Here is a 10803-nt window from a genome sequence, read left to right as displayed (position 1 = left end):
CTGAGAAGTCGAGAAATTTAGCTAGAAGAAGGGGATGGAAACAAATTTTTTTTTCAATAGTCTGAAAAGGGAAGAAGAGAAATCAATACCATTTAGTTGTTGGAAGATGATCATGGTAATAGGGCATCAAATTTTAGAGACCTGGCAAGAATGGGTACTAGGCATTTTCACATTACACTCTTTGCGACCGCTCAAGAGGTTTCACTTCCGAAGATTATTAAGGTTGCTTAGATATTTCCCAGGTTTTCTGGTGAAGGTATAAATTCATATTGGATGTACCTTTTTTCTTCTTGTGAATTAGGACTTGTTTTACATTTGTTTAAAAAGGACAAGAGTCTAGGGCTAGACAAGTGGCCAGTGAGTTTTTTTGGAATTTTCTGAGCCAGTTGCGAGTGATTTGCTTAAGGTTATTGAAGAATGTAGAATGAAAAGAAGGATGTATGGAGGTCTAAATACTACATTCATGACCCTCATTCCAAAAGCTGATAATCCACAGTCATTCAACAATTATCAGCCTATTTCTCTATGTAATTGTATTTACAAGGTCATTGTAAAATGATTGTGAATAGAATGAAATCGATTTTATCAAAAAGCATATCAAAGGAAAAAATAAATGTTTTTTTAATATAATCAGATACATAAAGCCACATGAGTTACACATGGAGAGATGCGTAACGTAAAGACTAGGAAATTGAAGGGTATGATTCTTAAGATGGACTTGTCAAAATCTTGTGATAAGACTAGTTGGATATATATCAAAATGTTGCTCACTCATCTCAGATTTCATATAAACTTCATAAACTATATCATGTGGTGTATTACCTTGACTTCATTTGTGATTATTTTAAATGGACCAACCTTAGAGTCTTTCCATGTTGAGGGAGGGTTGTTGCAGGGGTGCCCTCTATCCCCATTAATATTTCTACTTTTTATGTAAGGCCTTAGTAGATTGATAGTGGATGCAAAGAATAGGGGTAATTTGAAAGGGGTGCCACTCTCAAGGAATATTCATTTGACTCATTTAATTTTACTACATGACATGTTAAGTTTTCTTGATGGTTTTCGGAGTGATTATACAATGTTGAATCATATTATTAAATTATTTAGGAAGGCTACATGAATGGAAACAAATCAACAAATGTACATTATTACTGCTTGAGGACACACTAGAAGTGAGTTGTCATATGTGATTAGATTATTTCCTTTCCATCCCTTAGACCTAGAAGATGGCATCAAGTATATGCTTTTTCACCTTAAACCAATGATTAAAAGATGACTTACTAGATGTGGTTGATTTCAGAAATTGAAAGAAGACTCAAAATCTAGAGCCATCAATGTCTTTGTAGGGTGGGTAGGTTGGTTCTTATTAATTTTTTTCTTGAGGCAATACTTATCTTTTGGATGGCTTTAGCTTGGATACCTAGGGGTATTTTACACATCATACATAAACTATGCTAATGAATATTTATGGTGTGGGTCAAAACAAGGTCAAGTTTTTGCATGGATTAGATGGGATCATATATCTTTCCCTAAGAAATGGGGTGGATGGAGCATCAAATATCTATATGTTTTTTCAACAGATCTTTCTACAAAGGCTGGATGGAGATTAATTACTACCATGTTTATTTTAGTGTTTGTATTGTTTATATTTGATTTTAACAATGTTGGGTTTATAATATTAGTCCCATGGGTTTGATATTATTCCCTTGGGTTCATAAACCATTGTGGTTTTAGTATTTATCCCTTTGTTTAATATTCCTTTAGGTTTATAATATCAATCCCTTGGGTTTATTATTCGCTTCAGTTTATAATATCGATCATGGTAAACCATTTCCAATCATAGCCAACCATGGTTCAATGTCACGTTGTGACAATGATTGTCTCACCATGAAAATAAATAATAATCCCTTGGTTGTATTATTCCTTTGGGTTTATTATATCAATCCCTTGGGTTTATTATTCCCTTCGGTTTATAATCCCTTGGGCTTTTAGTATTAATCCCTTGGGTTTATTGTTCATTTGGGTTTTAGTATTAATCCCTTGGGTTTATTGTTCATTTTGGGTTATAATATCAATCCCTTGGGTTCATTATTCCATTTGGTTTATAATATCAATCATTGTAAACCATTTCCAATCATAGGCATACATCGTCAATCATGGTTGAATGTGGCACTGCGACAAGAATTGTCTCACCATCAAAATAAACCAAGTTTATTTTAGTTTTTGTAGTATTTATATTTCGATTTAGCAATGTTGGGTTTATAATATTAGTCCCATGCTTCAATGTTGTTGGGTCTATATTATTAGGTCCTTTGGTTTAATATTATTCCATTGGGTTCATAATCGCTTGGGTTTATTGTTCATTGGGGTTTTAGTATTAATCCCTTGGGTTTATTGTTTATTTGGGTTTATAATATCAATCCCTTGGGTCCATTATTGCATTTGGTTTATAATATAAATCATTTTAAACCGCTGTCAATCATAGCCAAACATGGTCATCATGGTTGAATGTCGCACTGTGACAAGAATTGTCTCACCATCAAAATAAACCATGTTTATTTTAGTGTTTGTAGTATTTATATTTGGGTTTACCAATGTTGGTTTTATAATATTAGTCCCTTCGTTGAATGTCGCGTTTTGACAAAGATTTACTCACCATCAAAATAAACCATGTTTATTTTAGTGTTTGTAGTGTTTATATTTGGGTTTAACAATGTTGGGTTTATAATATTAGTCCCATGGGTTTAATATTATTTCCTTGGGTTCAGAAACCCTTGGGGTTTTAGTATTTTCCCTTTGTTTATTATCCCTTTAGGTTTATAATATCAAGCCCTTAGGTTTATTATTCCCTTAGGTTTATAATATCGATCATGGTCAATGATTGTTCATCATAGACAACCATGGTCAAAAATGGCTGAATTTCACATGGTGAGAAGGATTCTCTCACCATGAAAATAAACCATGTTTATTTTAGTATTTCTAATATATATATTAGGGTTTACCAATGTTGGGTTTATAATATTAGTCCCTTGGGTTTAATATTATCTCCTTAGGTTCATAATCCCTTGGGGTTTTAGTATTAATCCTTTGGGTTTATTATTATCTTGGGTTTTTATAATTTCAATCATGGTCATCTTTATTAATCTCTTGTATTTGTAATATCAATCCCTTGCACTTCTTGATCCCTTAGGTTTTTAATATTTATCCGTTGTGTTCAATAATTCCTTTGGTTTATAATATTAAAGCATTGTGATTATTAGTTCCTCGGGTTTATAATATTAGTCACTTTTGTTTATCTTAAGTTTTTGATGAAAAGAGATCTTGGGGGTTAACCAAAATCCCTTTCCTTAAAAAAATATTGATCTTGAGGCCTATGGGTTATGGCCCACTATGCCTATCAGAAGCATTTCTTTAGGCCCTGAGCATTTCAACCATGGACTTACATTAAATCGGAGCTATATAACTTTGTTGGGGCTTTTATACTATCTGAAGAATTACATATAGGCCTTTAAGCCTTAAAACCCCTATAAAGCTTAACTTATGCACGTGGCCACAATAAGTATGAAAATATTTGGAATTATACATATATCTTTTATAAAGAAAATATATAATAAAGCATGCCTTTCTGCTTCCAATGCCGGTTGAGCACAATTCCTAAGGTATACTTCGTGCGGATTCATCCCTGTCGTTAATCTATGCCTTTCAGATCGGATGATCTACAAAGGTTTCGGGTGGGACATAAACCCGAAGAATACCTGCCTAAAATGGACGATTTCCTCTCTCCAGCTAACTGCTACGTGTTAAATGCTAAGTGGAATTGGGTAGCTTCCATTAAAAACCATCCATCACTTTTGTTGCACCCGAAAACTCGCTTATAACTTAAAAATTGCCTTTTTACACTCTTTGTAGACCTACCAGGCTTATATACCATAATATATATCTCTATCGGATTTGGCCCGCAAGCAGCATCTCCTATATATATATATATATATATATATATATATATATATATATATATATATATATATATATATATATATATATAAAGTGTTATATAATGATTGCGGACCCGCTAGGGCTTTAAAATATAATACATATATGCTTTAAGTATAGCCTTTTTATTATAATCTTTTATAACATAAATTCATATAAAAGAGTGTAAACCACAATATATATGAATATCAATAAAAGTCTTTGGAACCCGCAATAAGACGGACGTGCCGAGTCATATAAAATATAGTGTATGAACTATCGGGTCCGGAACCCAATCACTCATCGCAATCGGCGCTTATATATATATATATATATATATATATATATATATATATATATATATATATATATAGATACGTATATATACGTATATATATATATATATATGTATATATATGTATCTATATATATATATATATATATATGTATCTATATATATATATATATATATATATAAAATATGTTGTCTTACGGACCCGCCGCAATTATAAAACAATAAGACATATCATTTCGGGTCTGTCATCACAAATCACAATCGGTGGAACCCATATGCATGCATATAAAGGGCTTTCAATACAACGGACCCGCTGAACTTTTAAACACGCTGTATATATTATTTCAGGTCTGGCCCACCCATATCGCAATCGGTGGAGTCATATACATGTAATATAAGCAGTTTACATTGTTTCGGACCCACTGCCATTATAAAATATGGCATATATATTATCGGGTCCGGTATTAATGTTTTAGACTTGTTCCTTTCTTTTCCTTTGTAAAATCCAATATATTTCTCTATTTCTTTTATATTTTCATTTTTGATATACTTGTCTTATATTTTTTTCAAAATATTTTTCGAATGATTTTGAATGAAACAATCAAAATATTATTACTATAATAATAATTATATTTGTATATTATTATAATATAATAATAATAATATAATATTTCATAATATTATAATCAAATGTTAATATTATTATTAATATTATTATATTTTTTTTACTATAATAATATTACAATATAATTGTTATTATTTTTTTATAATTTTATATTATTAGATTTTTTAAATAATATAATGATAATCTAATATTAAAATGAGCTATTGTTATTATTAATTAATATAAATTAGCAGTTTATATAATTATTACACTATTAATATAATATTTATACAGTAATATATATAAATAATCTGGTTGTTAATATTTATATAGTTATTAATAATCTTAAATACTAATAATAATTATCCCTATGTATACAAACTTTAAGATAAATATTAAAAATACTAAAGCCTAAGAATAAGAATAATAAGAAAAATAATAATAATAGTAGTAGTTTGTATTAATAATATTAATCTAATAATCATAAATATATAATTATATAAGAATATAGTTGCTATTATTTATATAATTATTAATTATCATAAATAATAAATAATTGGTATTTATTGTGTTTATTATAATAATATATTATAATAATAATATAAACTCCTAAAAATATTATAATAATATTCATTATATTATTATGTTAATATGGTCATTATATTTGTATATTATTATAATTATATAGTAATAATATAATATTATTATGATATTATAATCGAATATATCTATCTATATATATATATTGATTACAATGGAATTGGCAACAGGGGCAGCCTTGCGACTCGTGTTACATGGGATTGATTTTGACTGCTACCTCTATAACCATTGGGAGCTGCACCCGCCCCTCTGTACAGCTCCAGGATAAGTCTGGGGGATTTGAACTCGTGACCTTCAGTACGGAGCCCGCATTTTTAAGGAACTTCACCACATTGTGATTACCAACTCGCCTACCCCTGGGGGCTAATATTATAAGCAAATATTAATATTATTATATTTTATTATTATAATGATAATACAATATAATTGATTTTATTTTTTTATAATTTTATATTATTAGATTATATAAATAATATAATCATAATTGAACATTATTATGAGTTATTCTTATTATTAATTAATATATATTAGGAGTTTATATAATTATTACAATATTAATATAATATTTACATAGTAATATATGTAAATAATCTGGTTGTTAATATATTGGAGTAGTTATTAATAATTCTATATAGTTATTTATATAGCTATTAAAAATTATAAATACCCATAATAATTATTAATGTGGTTGATATAAGCCTATCTGTGTATATCAACCACAATGGAAAATGTGGTTCATATATCATCCATATTTACCTTAGTAAATATGGTTGTGCTAGTTACTATTGTAAGCCTCTTAGCTGAGGTAGTCATAAAAAAATATATACATCCTTTAACCGTTGTATAATGGATCAGATTGCAAAACAAAAGTAGAACAAACATCTCAACAATCTGGAAAGTTGCTGTGACTTCTTTCAACATCATTGAATCGAGCTTGGATTGGAGAGTGGGTACAGGTGAGCAAGTGTTGGTGGGGATTGATCCTTGGTTTAGAGGTGGAAACAGATATATCCTCCATCAAATTTGTAATCTTTTTAAATACGGAGGTAATAAAAATAATAAATAAAATATGAGATCGACTCATCCATTTTGGGTAGGGTTGGTTATCTGCATAAACTTTAAATATACCTATCTAATGGCATCAAGATTGGGTATTATAAAATTACTTGTCAAATTCTCATGTCAGGATTATGGACTGGGAAGATGAAATCATATGTGTATAATAAAAAAGTGGTATTTACAATCCAAAGGAAGGTTATTTAGTTTCACATGTGCACGAAAACAGGAAGACACACGATGGTGGTGGAATATCATTTGGAAGTTGAAGTGTCCTCCAAAGGCAGAGATTTTACTACTCTGCATCCTTTTAAACAAATTTCCTACAACAAATAACCTCAAAAAAAAATATCTTTTGAACACCCATCATGGTCTAAATTTTTTATCCTTGTAGAAGAAGTAGTTTTCATCTATTTCTAATCTATATTGTCACTAATATGATATGGAACATGATTTATCAAGTATTGGGCATTTTTCTGATCTAACCTGTCACTAATATGATATGGAACATGGTTTATCGAGTATTGGGAATTTGATTAAGGTGGAACGCTAATATGATATGGAACATGATTTATCAAGTATGGGGAATTTGATTCACATGGAACATAGTGACACTAATAGAAACATGACATGGTTAGGGTCATGAGGTAAACACACAAAAATTATGGAACATCTTGATCCTTGTTTGTGGGGCCATTTGGATTGGTAGAAATAGGAAAATATTTCAAGATGTTATTTTTATGCCTGAAAAATTAGTGGAACACATCATTTCCATTTATGAGCTCATCCATGAGGAGGAACGATCTTGTCCAAACCACATCATTTCAATTGAAGTCATTGATTATTCAATGCCTCGGCTTATTTCGATGGCCCAATAAGGTAAGGTATTTTGTGGTGGAACCTATAATTTTGAGATTTATAAAACTTGAAACTTAGTCTCTCTCTTTTAACTCGAAAAAGAGTGTAGCGAAAAAGAGTGTAGCTACAAGTATAATATGACTCCGAAATAGTCATTGACTCATTCAATTGAATAGTTCCTGGTCACACACACTCAAAAATCTATTGAATAATACCTTACTTTTGATCATATATCTTGTTTACATATATATAGAAAAAGGAACACCATTTCTGATCTACTATCCAAAGAAAGCTAGCAAAAGGACCAGGGCACATATGGTTAATTATTGAGCACTATGGAGCTTAACATTACCAGTATTACCATAGTTGGTTGAAAGATATTTTTGGAGGGCATGAAGACAAGTGATAATAAAGAGATCCACAATATGGCGGAGATTTTTTTATGTTATTTATTTTGCTTAAATGTATGTATGATGCATATATAGATCGATATTATCACACATGTGAGTATAAAGTTTTGGATACCTTTTAGATACATGCACACATAAGTTACCTTGGACATATATCATAGTATTAGCTACAATGACTTTAGATATGCTTTTACATCTGTTATATGTAATTTTCAATATATTATTAATAAAAATTATAATTTTTCATTTAAGAAAAAAGTGAAAAGTGATTTATATGTATTCCCGTCGTAATTTTATTCTCTTAAAATAATCACCCCTCTTCCCTTGATTATAAAAAAATTCTTTAAATTTCTCCTTTCCCAAACTTATCGACATATTTATAATAATGAAAATAATACCATGTTTTTTCATATAAACTATGACAAAGTGATGGCGGAAACTGATCCTTGCCACAAATAAACTTTATAATAATTTAAATGCGTTTAATATTTTAATGATATTAAACTTCAAAATTTTTAATTGTTGTTATATCACATTTATTCAATTATTGGTTTGTTTCGCCACACTCCAAATCATCACATGAATTATGTAGCCATCTCATGAACCACCACTAAGTGACTTTCCATTACGGAAGATGCCAATCCCGAGGGGAAGCATCATGTTCGCAAATTATCAATTACTCATCATAACAAATAAAATTATTTGTGTTATCTGTTCACATATAAAGATACGTGAAATTTTCTAAAGCATACACGTTTCTTGAAAAATATGCAACTCTGCCTTATCTTATACAAATCTAATCAGATAGTATTAATCTAAGTTATAATAAACAAATGTACACTGAACCAATTATTAATTCAAATTCATCGAATAATTTTCTTTAGTTCTATGTGCATGCACCTGCGTAGAGCTAAAACACTGTATCTTTGCAGTAAGAAGGGCATACATGGTCCACTGCGTAAACCCTAAGGACCCACTGGTGCATGTCTTTCATGTCTCTCGCTCTGATAATTTCCACCCCGAATCTTGATGACCACTTACTTTTGTGCTGCTTTTCCCTCCCGCGGTTTTTCCTCTTATCCATCTGCAACTCTGTTCTGTATTCCATGTTCCATGCACTCTTTCTTTACAATTATTACTTGCCACGCAATATTCATGACACTGTTGCCTTTCCTTAAGTGGCATTGCCAGGTTTAGTATATCCAGTAATTTGATACTCTGCCGAATATCTTTTATGATTGGTGCTTCCATTGTTGGAACCATAATCATCATCGTTTCTTTTATTATAATAAATAGCCTACCATTTTACCATTTTTAGAGATGAGACACTTTAGTGACGCCTTCGTGAGATTAGCTGCTAAATTCACCCAAACGGTTCGGTGTTTTCATACATTGATTTGCAAATTTTCTAATGCTTCGAATATTGAACATTGCCATGGAAATAATAATTAGTTTAAAAAATCTAGTGATCTTTGGTACTACTACATTGAGCATATCGTTGATTAAGGACTAGGTTAAACAATCTCGTGATTTTTTGGTTTTGTTGTAATCTGAACACATTCCACATTTCTTTGTGGATCCAAAGGTCACCTCTCATTATGTAAATGTATCCTTAGAATCCATCAGTGCTTATAGCATTGTCTAATCCCTTATTTTATATGTATATATCGGTGAGAGAGTAGCGATTTTTATAAATAATTTAGCAGTCATGTCTCACTTTGATAATATCTAATAGCAATTTAATAAATGTTTATCCGTATCACTGATATATAATTTCCTCAACATACGTGTAATGCAGATTATTGATGGAATGCCATAGATATCCGGAAGTAGATTTACCATAATATATTAGAATGCTAGTAATGCTGCAATATATATTTTTAGTGCTAGTGTGATTGGATTCACAAAGAAAATGATAATATGAACGCCAAGTGGTGAACCATTCTCTACCATGAAAAAAGGGTTGCGAATTGTATTTGTACTTTTATGTCTGGGAAGAGCCATACATCAATAACTTTATTACAGGAGAATACGCCTCGGCTATTAATTGAAAACCTATCACTAACTATAATTTACTATGGGGACGAAGAAAGAATGTTCCCGTGTGCAACAACAAATTAAGTTGGTAATGCCTTTAATTAAATGGTGCAGACCGACATTGTCTTTGTTCCTTTTTCGGAAATGGGATGTTGAGTTGCGTATCCAAATGAGCAAGTCTAAGTACAGCTCGACCATCCCACAGCCGCCAATGGCATCCGCATGTCCGTGATATGAAAAGTCTGTACGAGGGTTTCGACGGAAGATGCTTCTGTAGCAGCCTAGATTCAGTGAGCTTAAGTCGATTGCAGATTCTCTGAATATTTGGGAATCCGAAGGACATGAGCCCGGTCAAAAAATTAACCATACTCATATCCATCAGATCTCAAATATTCCAAGAATCTGCAATCAACTTAAAAATAACAGCCTAGAAATCAAAGAAATATTTGGGAATCCGAAGGACATGAGCCCGGTCAAAAAATTAACCATAATCATATCCATCAGATCTCAAATATTCCAAGAATCTGCAATCAACTTAAAAATAACAGCCTAGAAATCAAAGATCACACAGTTAAACACATAAAACACAAAACTTGTCTTCATTTGATGGCTTGAACAGGTTTTTATACACACCAAGGAAACTTTTGGAGTTCGATGGGGCGGTGGCTTCTCCAGGAAGCTATCCATTTGTCAATGAGTCTACCGAATTCTAGAAGAAGCTATCCACCACTCCAGACATCTATTGAATCCTCTAGAGGTGTCTAGCTACTACATTAATAGCCGTGGTTGGAATTACCATTGTTTTCCAACACTCCCCCTTAATTCCAACCATACACTATACTACAATATACAAGACACTATACTCATAATTGTCATGCCTGCTGGTCTAAGTAAGTCTCAGCTAGGCTTACAATATAATCTTGATTTTCTACAAAACATAACTTACTACTACAAAATTCAAATTTTGCCTT

This window comes from Pinus tabuliformis, chromosome 1_2 (assembly GCF_031772625.1).
Source record: "Pinus tabuliformis cultivar Carrire ecotype Pingquan chromosome 1_2, CPIR1, whole genome shotgun sequence".
Classification (NCBI taxonomy): domain Eukaryota; kingdom Viridiplantae; phylum Streptophyta; class Pinopsida; order Pinales; family Pinaceae; genus Pinus; species Pinus tabuliformis.
The sequence above is the reverse complement of the archived record's forward strand: the minus strand, read 5'-3'. Positions refer to the sequence as shown.